At 36.6% G+C, this 18072-nt stretch overlaps 1 protein-coding gene across 4 annotated transcripts in view; it reads left to right on the forward strand.

Annotated features, from left to right (window-relative positions):
* The window catches only part of ZFAND6 (zinc finger AN1-type containing 6), a 53356-nt gene that overhangs the window by 10720 nt on the left and 24564 nt on the right, over window positions 1-18072 (forward strand). Inside the window, exon 1 of one of the 4 annotated variants that reach the window (XM_065906436.1) lies at window positions 374-414. The exons of the other annotated variants lie outside the window; for them this stretch is intronic. The gene's annotated coding sequence lies outside the window, so the exon portion shown is untranslated. Of the gene's footprint in view, window positions 1-373; window positions 415-18072 lie in introns of those variants that run through there. 4 annotated transcript variants of the gene reach the window in all.

Below are 18072 nucleotides of genomic sequence, written 5' to 3' on the forward strand. Positions count from 1 at the left end.
AAAGCATTGTATTTTAAACACTTGGTCATTGAACTGCAAATTAACACTTCTTCTGTGAGATTTTCATTGCTGTTACTTGGTTTATTTATTTTTTACCTAGACAAAAGAGGAAGCAAATAGTATATGATGGGAAAACTGAAACATTACCTACTGTTTCTTTAAGAAACCAGCTTATCCAGGGGGTTTTAGTATGTTTAACCTAACCTGCTAGCAAGGAAAAGTTCTTTAAAATAATGGATATTAGCCGTATCCAATCACAATTATCAGTTTCACTAACAGGGAGGAGATTTTACTCTTCAGCCACTAGAATTGGAGAAGGTGGAGCTTGGTATTGAGGTTTGGTTGCTTTGGAGTACAGCTTCAAGTGAAGTTAATCTGAGGTGAAGCAAACAGAAAATTGTGGAGGTTTTGTTGGTAGGATTTTTGTTCTAATCTTTTAATGATCCTTTATTTTACACTTTTGCTCCTTTGTGCTTCTGTGTATGCTAGCTTTTGTCATTGTTGCTATTTTCTGATGCAAACTGAACATTAAAATTAAGCAGGGAAGCAGAACAAAAGGGCTGTTTTGGACAGGAAATAGGTGTTCAGAGAATCAAACTTGACTTTCTTTTATCATTATTTTTAGTTCAGAATTTAAGTGTCATGAAAAAATACTTGCATAAAAATCATCTCCAGTAACAGTCTTTTCTCTCGGATTGGATGTTTGAAGAGTCATTTGTCAGTTTTTATAAATGACATCTTGAGGAGGAGGTCTGTTTATGTCATTTTCCTTAAACTTAAGATGTGAAGTTGCCAGAAGACAGATATATGTGGTAGGTTTAGATGTGTCCTTTTTAAAGAGTTGAAATGCTTAATTTTTTTTTTTACCCCCCAGCATACATCCCCCCTTTTAAAACTTCAGTGTATTTTAAATCTGCCAATGTGTTGGTGCTTTTTACTATGCTCATAATTTTAGTTTTGCTTTTTTAAAAGATCATAGATTCATTTTATATAAAACAAGGTAAAACTTTGTCCTTCTTCCAAACTTCATTTCTTTCAAGGTAGACATAAGCAATTAACACCATTTTGAAACAGGAAATGAATGAATTTATATTTTTAAGAGGTATAGATAGGCTGCCAAAACTTAAAAAGTGTCTATAAATCTATTGACATTTCTTACTTAAGAAATAATTGTACTGTGTTTCAGTACCAGAAGTTTCTTTTAGAGGCTCTTGTTTTTATATTGTTGCTCTTTGATCTCATAGAAATTAAGGTGTAGAATAGTTTGAATAATTGGCCCTAATGCCACCTAAGCATTTCAGTCAGTATACTTGTATTTACTATGCTGCTGCTTTCAGATCACGCAAAATGTTTTAAATTAATGCTTTCTGCTCCATCTATTGCATAAGCAATACTGTAATAGTAATAAAATCAAGAAAAGTCACCCAAATATCCACAAGATCATTGTGAGGTAGTCTTATTTCTTTCCCTATTCTATTCTGTACCTTACCATATTCTTATATTTTTCCCATAATTGTGAATAAAGACAGTTTTTTATTTTTTATCAAACTATCATCTATTATTAAAATTGTTTTCATTTGCTATAGACTTCTCAGGTTAATGGGATCTTAATCTACTTAGTCTTTTGCCTGTTTTACATTTAGATTGTTCCTAATTTTTCACCATTTTATTTTTTTTAATTTTTTTTCACCATTTTAAATGGTATTGCTGAACAAACCTCTTTGTGTAAATTTTAAGATATTTTCCTCTTTATTTCTTTTGGGAAAATCCCCTGGAGTGGGCTTACCTAGATCAAAGGCTATAAGCACTTCAGTAGCCAAATTGCTTTTCAAAAAGGTTATTCCAGTTTATATTGCCACCAGAAAAATGTGCTTCAGAATTTCTCTAATGGGTAGCCCCTAAGTGTTCTCATTAAAGTGTGCCTCTGAAGGTGTCTGACTTGTTGATTAGTTTTTGCCTAAACTAATAGGCTATTTTAAATTCCGTTTTCCAAGATGTAGATGACTCTGAATCCATTTTCTGGACATTAAAATCAGCTGAAGGAAATTGGGAGCATTTTACCTACTTAAGTGAGCAATTATATCTTTGTTGGTTGTATTGTATGTGTTGCTATCAGTTAAGAACAGGGCTTAATGTTTTACATTGGAATTGTTGCTCACACAAGTTTTCCTTAGTACATGTTTCTTCTGGTAGCACGTATCAGAGGATTTTCTTCTAAGAAAGAACATCAGAGACATTTTTAGAGAGGGAGCTGTAATACTTTACTCTGAACAGATGTGAATAGCCTTTGTCACTTTGTGCATTTCTGATATTTTAAGTACAGTATAGAAACATAGATCTATGTTATAAATCTAGGTTTTAAAATATTAGCACTTTTCTAGTATTTCTTAGGTTTTCATTGAAGGTAAGATGACCTTACATACACATAATGTGTTACTAGTCCTGTGTTCCTCCCCATTGTCTTTAAGAGCATTCTTTGGCAATAACTACTGCATTGTGTATATGTTTGGCAGCTAGTCTGTTAAATAGAATAGGCTAGGATTGTCAGGATGTGAACTTGTTAACTAATGTTCCAGAATAAACTTAAAAAGTTATTTTAAAGCAAAATTCTATAAGACATTTAAAAAATCTAATATATAAATAGGAGTCAGTGGTAAGTCATGGGTTAAGTTCTAACTCACTGGTGGAGCCAATAGTTAAGCATGTATGTATAATCTTGAATTAAATAGTCCAGCTCATTTTTCAGTTTAAATAATCTACTTTCTGTAAATTTTTGCTGATAAATTTAAATCTCTGGCTTTTTGTATATTTCTCAGGGAAGGTTTTTTTCATGTCTGTTTTGTTTGTTGTGGCTTAGGAGTGATTTTTTTTTCCCAGATATTTTGGTTTTCTTAACATTGGAAATGGAAGAGAAAAAAAGCTGATGACTTTTAATTAATGAAGCAGTTGTTGTGAAATACATTTTCTCTGCATTTAAATTTGCTAGGTGTGTTAGGATTTTATACAGATAATCTAAATACTTGATTGATGACAATTGTTTCACATAAATATTTAAAATTTATGTTGGTGCTTAAACATTTGTATCATATTTCCTTTGTTCTGAATTTAAGAACATGTATTTAATTTTTTTCTTAACTGATTCATATTATTGCTGCCAGACAGAGATGATGGTAATAGTAAATATAACAGTTTCAGTGAAAGTCATTTCACATTTGGCTATAGATTATATTTTAATGAGTAGGCAAGATAAAGATTACCTCCTCCCCAGTACTCTGGTAAAATTAGAACTTTGGGCTTCCCTGGTGGCTCAGACAGTGGAGAATCTGCCTGCAGTGCTTTTGAGAACAGATAATCTTCCATTGTTTCTCTTCTGTACCTCTACTACTGATTTTTGGTGGACAGTTTGAACTAAGGAGTATCCTTTTAGTACATTAGCTTCTACATTAGGGTAGAGGCCAATTTTCTAGAGGGAGAAGAATCTCTAAATGACCTAATATTGAGACAAGATAACAGTATCAATAATTCTATTTTATTCTTTTAGAGTGAAGGAAAAAAGTGATCTAGAGGAAGGATATTAAATGCATTCAGTGTCTATTGTTAGTCTTCATTCAAGGAGAATGCATTGATTTCTTTTTCTTAATGACAGAGGAAAAGGTTAATGGACAGAAAGTTGGTAAAATGTGAGAGCCTTGAAACTGTGGTTTAGTTACAATAACTCTTTGTTCTGTGTAAAAGGGGACTTTACAGTTTTGCAGTGTTTTCCCTTTATGGCTTCTTTATAAAGTAGGTAAATGTTTTAGGAGGTTTTTGTTTTTGTAACTTGAAAATGCTTATTTATTAACTAATAATGTATATTAACCTCTTTGGCTGAATCTGATTTTCTGTGTTTGTATATCATTAGAAAAAAAATGAACTCAAAACATTATGGTTAGTACTGTTTTTGTAGAAGTGAACAGATCTTTCTATCCTTATACCCATTTTCTTCCTCCACAAATAAGCATCTTGGTTACTTCCCCTACCCCCAGGTTTTTTGAAAGTACGTGATTTCTTAGCAGAACTTAGTATATTGACTACTCTTTACTTCTTGAGACTCCTCCCCTATGTTTAGTTATGTGCCTGGGCCTCCTTCTGTTTCTGATCTCTATCCTTGCTGTTTCCTCATTACAGCTTTTAAGTATTGGAATTTCGTAGGATTATGACCTTAACATTGACACTCTTCTCACTTTATACTTCTTGGATAATCTCCAGTCCCATATCATCAGTTAACATCTTTTTATATTAATGGTTCTGACATTAGTATCTTAAATACAGATTTTTTGTTCGCGCTTAAGACTCTTGTTCACCGAACTCTGCATGAATGTTTCTTCCACACCTGTGTTAACTCTTCAAAGCTAAGTGGCTTATTTTGTCCTCCCCAGCAGTGTCCTTCAAGTCCTTTTCCCCCTACTCTCACGTTAGATGTGAGGTGATATTACCATCCATATCAGAACCCCGGTGTCACTCTGAGTCTTCCTCCTCTCCTTCCCCAGTTAGCCACAACTTTCCCATTGATTTAAAATCCACAGTAACTCTGGAATCAATCCTTTCTGCCTTCACTGTTTGACCTTCATTGTTTGACCACACAAGACAATGCATGACTAAAACAGCACCCTGACCGAGCTTCACTTTTAGTTTTGGCTTTCTGTAATACATTCTTCACTGTTCATTCACGTCTGTCTCTGCTTAAAATTCTTAAGTGATTTCTTATCGCCTTTTGAATTTTTTACCAGCTGATTCTGTCCTAAGGGTTCTCTGAGGTAGTTACCCAACAACCTTAAGAGGGGGAAGTATTGTTACCTTCATTTAACAAGTGAGATGATTTAGAAACACTTCCTATTAATAATTTGTCTAGGGTTGCCTTAGCTGGTGAGTGGCTAGCATGCTTTGAACTGAAGTTTGCCATATCAAAGTCCCTTTTAACCACCCAGCCATGTGACTTCCTAGACTAACCCCTGCTTACTAATGCATCGCCCCCGCCCCCCCAACATCATTCTGAGCTATTAGCAGTCCCTCCTTCTAAGTCAGACTCAAAACCTGTTGCCTGAGGGAATTCCCTGGTGGTCCAATGGTTAGGGCTCTGTACTTCAAGGGCAGGGGGGCATGGGTTCCATCCTTGGTTAGAGAACTAAGAATCTCCATGCCGTGAGGTTCAGCAAAAAAAAAATAAAACCAAACAAACAACTTGCCAGAGCTTAAAGACAAATGTTTTCAAAGACGTATTTCTGACAGTTTTTTGGAACATGCCTAAAAAGATAACAGAACATTTTAGCATCCCTAGGATGTAAGAAGATAAAATATTGAAATATAGGAAAAATTAAGGTAGTTTTTCATGTGTGTTTAGTTTTGAATTTCATAGCTGTTGAATTCTTCACATATAATAAAAGCACGAGACCTGGTTGTCTAAGAGGAAGATTAGGCAAAGTGTGAATGCACTTCATCTGAGCAATTTAAAATGCTAGTAACCTCCTTAAATAGATGTTAGCCAGAACCTTGTGTTCCTTTGCATCCAGGTGTGTAAAGAATCTACCTGTGAACCCAAGTCATGTAAGCTTCTGAGTAAGTTACAGATAGGGAAATAGGCTGCATGTATTCTTTTATATCAAATATTGTATCATCAAAAAAGGTTAAATACTTAAGCTAATCTTGTCTAGATTAGCTGGACATTCCAGTTTCAGAACATTTCCATCACTCCAAAAAGATTCTTTGAGTGTTTTTAAACAGGTCTCATTTCCATCCCCAGTCCTGGGTAACCAACCAATAGCCTGCTCTCTTCTCTGTAGATTTGTTCTTTCTCAGCATTTGATATAAATGGAATCATTAAATACATGGTCTTGAGTTTGGCTTCTTTCACTTAGGTTGTTTTTGTGAGGTATATCCATGTTGCAATGTCTGTCATTAGCTTGGTCCTTCCCTCTCTTTTTTTTTTTTGACCTTTTTTTCCCTTCTTGTTTCCTTCACCTCCCCCCGCCCCCCGCTTTTTTTTTAATCTAAGTGGAATCAAACGGTATTTATCCTTTTGTGTCTGACCCATTTCACTTAGCATAATGTCTTCAAGGTTCATTCATCTAGTAGCATATATGAGAATTTCATCCCTTTTCAAGGCAACAATATTCCATTGTATGTATGTTTATCACATTTTTGTTTATCCATCCACTGCCATTGGGTTGTTTCTACCTTTTGGCTATTGTGTAATGCTAGTATAAACACTGTAAATATCTGTTCTAGTTCTTGCTTTCAAATATTTTGGGTATATACCCAGAAATGGAATTGCTGGATCATAAGTAATCCTATATTTAACTTTTTGAGGCGCTGCCAAACTTTTCCCTAGAGGCTGCACTATTTTACATTCTTACCACCAATGCAGAAGAGTTCCAGTTACTCCACATCCTCAGCAAAATGTACTGATTTTCTGAGAATAGCCATCTTAATGGTGTGAAGTGGTATCTCATTCTGGTTTTGATTTGCATTTCTTAATGATTAGTGATGTTGAGCATCTTTTCATGTGCTTATTGGCCATGCTTGGGTATACCTTCTTTGGAAATAACGTCTGTTCAAGTCCTTTGCCTATTGTTGGATTAAATTGTTTGTTAAGTTGTAGGAATTCTTTATATATTCTAGATATTAAGTATTTATATCTTTTACCGTGTGTTTCCTCCTAGGAGTTTTGTAGTTTTAACTCTTATGTAGGTCTTTGATCCATTTTCAGTTAATTTTTGTACGTGGTATAAGGTAAAGGGTTCAGCTTCATTCTTTTGCATGGATATTCTATTTTCCTGGCACCATTTGCTGAAAAGACTGTCCTTTCTCCCATTGAACTGTCTTGGCTTAGTCCTTCTTTATTGCTAGATAGTAGTCATTTTCTTTATCCATTTACCAATTAATGGACATTTGCTGCTGCTGCTAAGTCACTTCAGTCATGTCCGACTCTGTGGAACCCCATAGACGGCAGCCCACCAAGCTCCCCCGTCCCTGGGATTCTCCAGACAAGAACACTGGAGTGGGTTGCCATGTCCTTCTTCAGTGCATGAAAATGAAAAGTGAAAGTGAAGATGCTCAGTCGTGTCCAACTCTTTGTGACCCTATGGACTGCAGCCTACCAGGCTCTTCTGTCCATGAGATTTTCCAGGCAAGAGTACTGCAGTGAGTTGCCATTGCCTTCTCTGAATGGACATTTGGATTATTTCCAATTTTCAGCTAATCTGAATAATGCTGCTATGAACATTTATGTGTAAGTTTTTGTGTGGCATACATTTCTGTTTCTCTTAAGTAGAAACCCAGAGCTGGAATTACTGGGTCGTGTGATAACTGCATGTTTAGCTTTATAAGAAATGGCTTAACTGTATTCCTAAGTTTCTGTTGTGTTCTATGTTCCCATCAGGAATGCGTGTTTTTCTCTTTAACCTTGCCAACGTTTGATACAGTAGTAAGTCTTTTTAAATTTAACTGTTCTAGTAGACTTGAAGTGGCATCTCTTTGTGGAGTTAATTTACATTCTCTAAATGACAAATGTTGAATGCTATCTACTGTTTCTCTGGCTTAAGCCTCCTGTCATTCCAATGCACACTCCCCTTCCCCACACTTAGTCTTAAGCTCTATCAACATCTCACTCCCAATACTTCCTCTTTCTTTCCCTTCACTTCACTTCCCTCTTCAATCATTTTTCTTCCTAGTATTCTTAGCTTCTAGTCTTGGAGCAGTTCTACCGTTTATATACTCTGCTTTTAAACCTAAGCCACTGAATGCAACCAGAGAAAGTCACAAAATTTTGTTTTGATACCACTGTGAGTTTTTCTGTAGCTTTTTACTTTGATTTAGTTTCAAACTTACATAGAAGCTGCATGAACAGTACAAAAAGGTCCCATTCCCTCTTCATAGATTCTCAGTTAATTGTTATGCTTTTCCCCATCTGCTTTATCATATTGTCTCTCTCTCTCTCTCTTTCTCTGTGTAAAAATGTAGGCATATATATATTTTCTTTTCTGAGTCATTTGAGAGTAAAGCTGGAGACTTACCCAGGTTGCTATATAGCCATTAAGTGGTAAAATGGGGATTTAAATTCAGATCTCTTTTTTTGGTCTCCTTTGTATCTGACACATATTTGGTGCTCTGAGAATGCTTCTTGAATTGACCAATGACTACACCTTACCTGTTAGAATCTATATATATCTCGTCTCCTTTTGGGGTTTTAAAAGTATGGGTACTTGGGCTTTGAAGTTAGACTTGCTGGATTCAGATTCTTGTTTTACCACTTGCTTATAGCCGTTTGACCTGAGCAAGTTCCATAATCTCACTAAGCTTCAGTTCCCTCATTTCTGAAGTGGAGATGATAATAGTCCTACTTGTAAAAGATATTATTGTGAAGATTGGAGGAGACATTGCAGGTAAAGAATTTATCATGGACCCTCTCATTTCTGTTCTTCTCTTGTCCTACTACTCTGATTTAGCTACAAGCTTCTGGCTTGTCCTGGCCCATGATCTTTTACTGGCAGAGTTGATGAGACATCTAAGTGAATTTCTAGACAGTTAGCAAAGAGAGACATTTTAGGAGAAAGGTCTGGGCTCGAGTCATGTTTTGAAAACATTTGCGTAGAGCTGCTACTTAGAGCTTTGAAACTTGAACTTTGTACATAAGAAGACAAATTGCAGGTGATGAGATACTGAGATACAGGTCCAGGACCCACACACCTTTGGACATTTCAGTTTTCAAGTATTTTTTTATTGGCTTCTCAACTTTTGAAATATTTCAGAAATACCAACTTTTTGGCATCCATAAAATGCAGAGTCACATACCTGGAAGTAGTATAGAAATTTCAGGTAGTCTGATATTTCTGCCCATTTCCTGTACCCTTACCGACGGTACTTTTTTTTTTTCAATGAAATATTCTAGGTTTTGATTCAGAAGATAATGGTCATCATAAGTGTGACCCCATTTAACATGTAGGAGGAAGAGAAATCATCAAAGGAATTAATTCCAGAGTAAGATTTCTTTAATGTTGTATTGTCTTTTTAGTCAGTAAGATGTCAGACACTATTCATTAGGTGACTGATTTATCAGAGAAGATGGGTAAAGGGAGGTGCACCTGAAATCAGAGGAAATGTAAATGATAATGAGAGAAAATGTAAAAAAAAATCACAAGAATCTGTGATGAATCTAGATGTTTAATTGCTGATTTGTGTATGATTAAACTCCAAGCTATATTTTATCCTTTTGATTTGGATAATTTTCTCAGAGTAATTATCCCTTTGAAGGAAGTGGGTTGCCAGGACCTCTTGTCTGGTTCCTTTTACAGAATGAGTTCCATGTAGATAAAAATTTTAATACTATTATTTATGATGCTGTCTTCCCATGAAAATCAGGAGTAAAATAGTCTTGAAAAATAGCACAGAACCTTGCTGATTTGTCACCAGTATCCTTGGTTTGGTTGTCTCTAATAAGGAACAGATTCTGGGGCTTTTCCTGGTGGTTCAGTGGTTAGGACACCCACACTTGCACTGCAAGGGTGGGGTTCAGTCCCTGCCTGGTTAGGGAACTGAGATCGTGCATGCCTTGTGGTATAGCCAAAAACAAAGAAACAGTCCCAATTATAGGTATCTCTTAACACCTCACTCTGACTGTGAGCATTAGAATTTTACATTCTAGAATTTAAAATTTTACTGTCTGATACAGTGAGGAAGCTTACTTCTCAAGACCAAATCAATTGCAGTGATTATTTAGTTGACATTTTGGGATGGAAGCTGTTTTGTATTTTCAGTACCTTAATTCTTAAAATGAGAGTGCTGCATAAATTGAGGATGTGTGTTAATAGAGAGAGAACAATATCCTGGTTTGCTGCTTGTGTTTGCTTGATTTCACATTTATGGTCCATCTTAAGACAAAACAGGGGCTTCCCAGGTGATGCTAGTGGTAAAGAACCTGCCTGTCAATGCCAGAGACATAAGTGACTCCAGTTTGATCCTTGGAACGGAAGATTCCCTGGAGGAGGAAATGGCAAACCACTCCAGTAGTCCTGCTTGGAAAATCCCATGGATGGGGAGCCTGGCAGGCTACGGTCCATGGAGTCGCAAAGAGTCGGATATGACTGAAGTGACTTAGCACAAAGACAAAACAAAAAAATATATATATGAATAACATAGAAACAAATATATTTCATACTAACCAGAAATCTTGCATGTAAAATGAGTCTAAAGTGGCTGGCTGTTTGTTTTGTTTTGTTTTTTTTAAGCCGAGGGGAAGGAAACTTGAGTGTTTATTAACAGGAAAAAGAATTATTTTGTATTGCAGGTAAAATATTTTTTTCATTACCTGTCTTTTGTTAAACTTAGCTCCTTAAATAGTTAGAAGAGATAAAAAGGTATTAAGTAATGTTCAAAGTACATAGGTAGCAAGATAATTGTACCCCAGAGCTTCTGTAAGGTGTTAGCCTCAGCTGAGCATTTTTAAATGATCATAATCCCAGGAGGTCTAATTATTTCATAATTCACATTTGCTTAATTGGAATTATATATTGAATGGACATTCCATCTTTTCAAGGAAAACCTTTTTTATTGCATAGTTAGTTGGTTTCAGAAGCTTAGAAAAAGCAGGGAAAAAAACCACATTAACCACAGAAGTTATTCTCTGCAAAATACACCCACCTTGGAATAATACTGGCATAATGGCATAATTTGTTATATGAAATCAGACATTTGTATACCTGTCGCATGTGTATGCTAAGTCGCTTCAGCTGTGTCCGACTCTTTGAGACTCTAGGAACTGTAGCCCACCAAGGCTCCTCTGTCCATGGGATTCTCCAAGCAAGAATGCTGGAATGGGTTGCTGTTTCCTTCTCCAGGGGATCTTCCTGACCCAGGGATTGAACTCACATCTCCTGTGTCTCCTGTATTGCAGGTGGATTCTTTACCACTGAGCCACTCACTGGGGAAGCCCCACTTGTCACATATGTTACCTTTTTTATTTAAAAAACAAAACAGAGAAAAGCTCATAAAATCCTTAGTTGTTTATGAGAAATAACCATGTTGAAGAACTTGTTTTGTCTCTTCCATTAGTACAGGAGGGTAACACTGACAGTATTCTCATGTGGTTTGGTTCTCACCCTCTGGAAAGGATTGAGGCAGAGCGTGTGATGCCAGGGTGCTTTTTTCTCTCTAAAATAATTGTTTTCTCGTTGGGGTGCCTGTATCTTTTCGAATTAGTGTTTATATTTATATATGTATATATCCTATGTGGCGTGGAGTTGCTGGGTCATCAGTTCAGTTCAGTTGCTCAGTTGTGTCCAGCTATTTGCGACCCCATGAATCACAGCACGCCAGGCCTCCCTGTCCATCACCAACTCCCGGAGTTTACTCAGACTCATGCCCATCGAGTCGGTGATGTCATCCAGCCATCTCAGCCTCTGTCATCTCCTTCTCCTCCTGCCAGCATCAGGGTCTTTTCCAGTGAGTCAGCTCTTCGCATGAGGTGGCCAAGGTATTGGAGTTTCAGCATCAGTCCTTCCAATGAACACCCAGGACTGATATCCTTTAGGATGGACTGGTTGGATCTCCTAGCAGTCCAAGGGACTCTCAAGAGTCTTCTCCAACACCATAGTTCAAAAGCATGCTGGGTCGTAGGATAGTTCTATTTTTAGTTGTTTGAGAAAACACATGTTTTCCACAGTGGCTGCATCAATTTACATTCCTACCAGCAGTATATGTATGAGAGTTCCCTTTTCTCCACATCCTCTCCAGCATTTGTTATTTGTGTCCTTTTTGTTTGACGATGGCCATTACTGTTGACAGGTGTAAGGTGATAATCTCATTGTGCTTTTGATTTGTGTTTCCCTGGTGATTAGTTGTAATGAGCATTTTTTCCTGTGCCTGTTGGCCATCTGTATTTCCTCTTTGGAAAAATGTATTCAAATCTTCTGCCCATTTTTTAATCTGGTGGTTTGTTTTTTTAATGTTGAGTCGTATGAACTGTTTATATCATTTGCAAATATTTTCTCCCATTCAGTACTCTGTCTTTTCATTTGGTTGATGGTTATTTTTCCTTTGCTATCCATAAAAGCTTTTAAGTTGAATTAGGTCCTGTTTGTTTATTTTTGCTTTTATTTCCTTTGTTTTAGGGGATGGATTAAAAAAAATTGCTACAATTTATGTCAAAGAGTGTTATAACTATGAGGAAAACTCAAGACTTTTTAAACTTGCTTATCTCTTGAAATTTTGAATCATACTTTCCTTGGTCTTGGGTTTTCCTAGTGCTCAGAGGTAGAAAATCCACCTGCCAGTGCAGGAGATGATGCAGGTTCAATCCCTGAGTCAGGAAGATCCTCTGGAGAAAAAAATGGTAGCCCACTCCAGTATTCCTTCCTGGAAGGTCCAGTGGACAGAACCTGGTGGGCTACAGTCCATGGAGTTGCAAAGAGTCGGACACAACTTAGCGACTAAACAACAAAAACAACAAATCCTTGGTCTTTGATTCTGTATGACTTAAAGCCAGGTTCTTGGGACTTTTAACTTGCTGGCAGTATTTTGAGGCTAATATTGGAACTAGTTGGACTTCATCCAGCAGATGTGAGACAAATATGTAGCTGTTAAAGGGCCCATTGGTGATGAAGTAGAAACAATTTCAGCTGAATGACTTCAAAGAGTATGGTGCCTAGCAGTTTGTTTTGTGTTTCATAACTACACATAGAAACAGAAGAGAAAAGTCTGATCTTGAAATGGCATGTATCCTAACAGGAACTTAAAATTATCAGAATGACCTCTATGTATTATTGAAACAAGATCCAATGCAGATTCGTGTGTTAACTTTTAAGTAGTTTTAAAGTTAATATGCTGCTTTTTTTCTTAATTTAGGGAGACCTGAAAAATTACTGGGTTTTTTTTCAGCTTTTGAAGTAGTGAAAAGATACACATAGGATATTTTAATGGTGTGGTAAAGGGACTGCTTTGATTTTATTTGAAAGGGAAAGTGGACATGCTCACTGACATGCTCAGTCATGTCCGATTCTTTGCAACCCCATGGACTAATACATAATACAGTCCATGGGATTCTCCAGGTCAGAATACTGGAGTGGATAGCCTTTTCCTTCTCCAGGGGATCTTCCTAATGCAGGGATTGAACCCACATCTCCTGCAGGCAGATTCTTTACCAGCTGACCCACAAGGGAAGCCCTTCATTTTACTTATGAATAGTAATAATATCTTTCTTAAATGACCTGTGGGTTACATTAAATTCTTGAAAAGAATATCATAAAAATTAGAAAGTTTTAAACACAGAATTCTCATCTGGCATACTATTTTTAGATTGTCATAGATTAATCTGCTGGCTGTGTAGTGGCCTGGAAAGGGGAAGGGAACTAATTTAAACTGGATTAGTGTGTTCTACACTGTTAAAGCATTCCCGTATTCTAAAAATTAAAGATGGAGATACTGGTAATTTGATTTTTACATGGGTGATTGGATTTCGTATAATTGATATATAAGGGTTCAGGGTTTGTTTTTGTGATGTGGGTAAATGCAAGTCAAGTGTTAATCCATTATATAAATATTTGAGTGCCTAGAACACCTGTTCTATGTAGGTGTGCCAAATACTAGAAATACAGAGGTTAACAAGACAGATGGCTCCTAAAATGTACCGTTATCAAAATATAGTGAGCTGAATTACATGGTATAACTTTGACCACAAAAGTGACTTGTGTATTAACATGTCTTGGAGCCTTTTTCATTTCTTTCTGTAGCACTCCTTTTCTCTTCAGAGTTGGGACCTGTATAGTACAGAAGAGCTAAGGGAAATATGGCAAATACAGATAAAGGTTCATGATTTGTCATGTCCTGTATTAGGGGTTTTCTGGAAATTCAGATGAAGACCATGTTGATCTGACTTAATAAAGCCTCTGAAGTGAGCTGCATTTTCTGACTCATATGTGTATGTGTTACAGTCTCCTTGGCAGTGTAGGTTAAGAGTTGATTTAGAAGCAGGTAGGTGATACCTGAAAATTTGCTCCCTGTCCTCCAGAATACATACATAGGTATACATAGAGATGCCCATGTGCACATCCTATATTTAAGCTAGAGATTTTAGATTTAAAGTTGGATTAAATTTTTAGGTTTGAGTGGGTCATATTTCACTCACAGTATGAGTTGTTCTGATCCTTTTATTATAACAGTGTTTACCTGCAGCATTTAGGAAATTGGAGTTTTGAATTGAGATCAGAGGAAAAGTTTGTAGAGCTAGCAGATAGGTTTGGTAGGGGAGAGTATTTGACACATGCTACCTGAGAAAAAAGGAGAGAAGGCAGGGTTTGGGATAAAATAATTTTTGCCTGTTTTGTAGTTGGGTAGAATCCATACAAGGGTTAGATCCCTGGTTGGGGAAGATCCCTGGAGAAGGAAATGGCTACCCACTCCAGTATTCTCGCCTGGGAAATCCCGTGGACAGAGGAGCATGGTGCTCTACAGTCCCTGGGGTCACAAAGAGTCAGGCACAATTTAGCGACTGAACAACAGCAGTTCTACAAGTGCCTACTAAAGTGCCTTTTTTAAAACAAGGTAGTGTTTGGTGCTGTGTCAAAGATTAATCTGATATAGAGCTTGCCTGAAAGAAGGCCACGGTTCAGTAACAGTGCTCCTGACTTGGAATTAGCTTAAGTACCAGTGAATATTCTACCAGTTAGGTTGCTCATACCTGACAGAGGGTGAATCCAGATTAGTATAGGAGACTAAAATTCATCCTTTCTTCTTTGTCCTGACCCTTTAGTTTTCCCTCCAGTTCCTGCCTTTGTCTCTTTTAGGCTGTGAGCAAGGTGATGTGTTTTTCTGTTCCTTTTCGAGATGAACTGTTTGTGAGATTTCCTACTAGAGAGCCTACTTCTGGGCCTCCTGACAAGTAAAACAAAAATGGAGTGTGGGCATAGGATGCAGATAATGATTGTATAGTCAAAGCTGTGCTCTTAACAGTTCTTGCCGTCTTACAGAGACTGACTCTTAGAGTTAGTAAAAGACAATTGAAGATAAGTTAAAGTGAGAGAGTGTGTTAAGCCATTGGAGAGAGAGGAGAACATGAAATCAGTGAAGTGGTATGTTGCTGTCAGAATTTTCTCCTTTCTTGCTATGTTCCTTTATTTTCTCTCTTTTTTTTTTTTCTCCCCCTTTCCTCTTTTTTTTCCTCCCTCTCTTTATTTTGTAGATTTAGACTACTGAAATGCTGTATACTATCCATTTATCCCTTGGCCTTTCAGTGATTAACATTCTCTTGTCTTTTCCAGGTGCTCTGTAGTCACTGTGGCATTCTCCGCTTACTGTGGGCAGTGCAGGATTTACTTGGGTGGGACGTTTGTTTTATTAACAGTATTTCCCTTGTAGGTTACTGATCACTGATTATCTCTTGACTTTGGTAATGCTTTGCTACCTGGCATACCCAGAAATTAACTTAATTTGGAGTTTTTAGCAAGGACACATCCACTACTGCATATCCAATTGAAGAATAGCTGTGCTTTCTTGGGAAAAGTTTGTCTCTTTAACTGCATAGGGTAACAGGTTTGAGAAGAGGCATTCACTTGACTCTTCAGGTTGAGAAGAGGCAGACATTCACTTGACTCTTTAGCTCTCACATCGACGTTTTAAATGAGAGCACTGCTTCTTATAATTGATTAAAATGGATAGTCACAAATCAGTTTAGACTGATGTTGGGTTGGATTTGAGTGTACAAAGATAGCAGTAGGAAATGATGGTTCTCTTGTTGTTCGGTATCTGGTTGAACTCCTTTAGAACATCAGGTCCAAATATTTATTTTTCTCAGGTTTAATTTGGAAATTATAGAAAATTGCATTAATAATACAGATAGTTCCCATCTACCCCCTGGCAAGATTCACTCATTGTTAGCATTTTGCTGCATTCGGACTGTCATTTTTTTCTGAACTTTTTCTGAGAAGTTGCATGCACCCTGTCCCTTTACCATGTCATACTTAAAGACGTATATTATCTAAGAACAGCATTCTTATAGTTTCAGGGACATTCCAGTTATCAAGGAAATTGAACACTGATACAGTACACTTCTCTAATACACAGCCCACATTCAGATTTCTCTAGTTTCCTCAGTAATGTTCTTTAATAATTTTTTTCCAGTCTAGGATCCAATCTTCAATCATTTATTGACTTGTCATGTCTCTAGTTTCCTTTAATCACAACCCTATCCTTAACCTTTCTTTGTCTTTTATGACACTGACACTTCTGAAGAGTGACAGACCATTTATTTATGGAATCTCCCTCGATTGGTGTCTGTCTGATGTGTCTCTGTGATTGAATGTAGGAGGTGAGCAGGAATGCTGTGATACTGCATGTGATTCTCAGGGCCTCTCATCAGGAGGAGTGTATCCACGTGTCCTCTTTGCAGTGATACCAGCTTTGATCTTCCCATTAATGTGGGAAAGTTACTGCTTTTTTTCTCCAGTAAGCAATTTCTGGGGAGATACTTTGAGACTTAATATATCTCTTCATCATCAAACTTTCATCCTCAAAAAATTTTAACATTCTTTGGCAGTTTTGCCAGAATCTATCGTTAGTATGGGGTGGTTGAAGTTCAACTCTTTGATTGCACAAACCCAGTAGTATAGGAGGGAGTCTGTTCCAGCTGTTGAGTTCCTTGGCTTTATAAAGTATTTTGTGTTGAACTGGAATTTCTCTTCTGAGACTTTGACATATTATTTCAAATTTTGTACTTTTATGCTACTTGTGAGATAAGCCTGCTGTTTTCTTCTTCATAACAGCCCCTCAGCATGCATTCCACTTTTCTCTTTTCTCTCAGTTACTACTCCCATTTCTAACAGTTGTTTCTTGTGAGACAGAGTTTTCCTGAATTTATAACCATACTGTTGGTTTCCTGCTAACATTTGTTTATCAATATCATAGATCTAGCACCAGATCCAGATACCAGTTTCATATATGGTTTATTCAATACAGTAGATTGCTGTTGCTTATAATCTAGCTTGAGCACAAGGCTTTGGAGTCAGGTAAATCTGGCTTCAAGTCCTGTCTCTGCCACTTATTAGCTCTGTCCTCTTCAGCAGGTTTGTAACATCTCTGAACTTCAGTTCCATAATCTGAAAAGAGTTGGTAATAATTGCAGCTACCTTTTAGGGGGGAATGAGGATTAAGTGTGCATGTAAAATTATGGGAATGGTGTCTGTTGCACTGCAATCACTCATCAAATGTTTATTGTTATTATACAGAAAGGATGCTTCTATTTTTACACCCAAGATTGGTAGAATTTATTTTTAGCTGTTGTGTTTTATTGTAGGCTCATTTAAATCTGTGGTGATAATCAGAAAGTTTCAATAAGTGCTACTGAAGCACAGTTAGACTCTTGAATAAATATTTTAACTTATGTGAATATTATTCTATCACTGACAACTTTGATAAAATTTAGAGTCATTTCTTAAATTATTTATATGTCCATTATAAGTAGATTATAAAGACACAAACATTTGAGTTATTTTGACTGAATCCTAAAACCTTTAGCCTTTTATTGCATAGCAAATACACAATCAGTTTTTCAGCATTAAATAATATTTTAAAAATTAGTGAATTTTGAGTGTTTGTATGCTATTTCCTAGGGCATTTTAAAACCATGTTGTTAATATAAATAGTAAATTGACTTTGTGAAATCCTAAAACTTTTCCTAAAATTTACTGTAGAAACTGAGTTTATTAATACACACATATTGGGGGAACATAGTTACCCAGGTATTTTAGGACATCTTGATTGAACGCAGTTTTATTTTCCAGATAAGCTGTCTAGAACACTTGAAGAACCTGTTTCAATAATGATACTATAGGAATTTGAGTCTGTAGGGAAATGTGCTATAACCCTTCATTGTAATGTTAGAAGTATGGTTCCTCTTTGTGTCACAACAGGACCAAGAGTCATATTCTCCTCAATCAGAGGGTCCCCAGGGATATTCTTGGTACACTCAGGGTACCCCATTGACTGTCTCTTTATAAAAAGTTCTTTCATTGGTGGTTATTTATGCTAAAGAAATAAGCTAAACTTCAG

The sequence above is a fragment of the Muntiacus reevesi genome, chromosome 15, assembly GCF_963930625.1.
Source record: "Muntiacus reevesi chromosome 15, mMunRee1.1, whole genome shotgun sequence".
Lineage (NCBI taxonomy): Eukaryota > Metazoa > Chordata > Mammalia > Artiodactyla > Cervidae > Muntiacus > Muntiacus reevesi.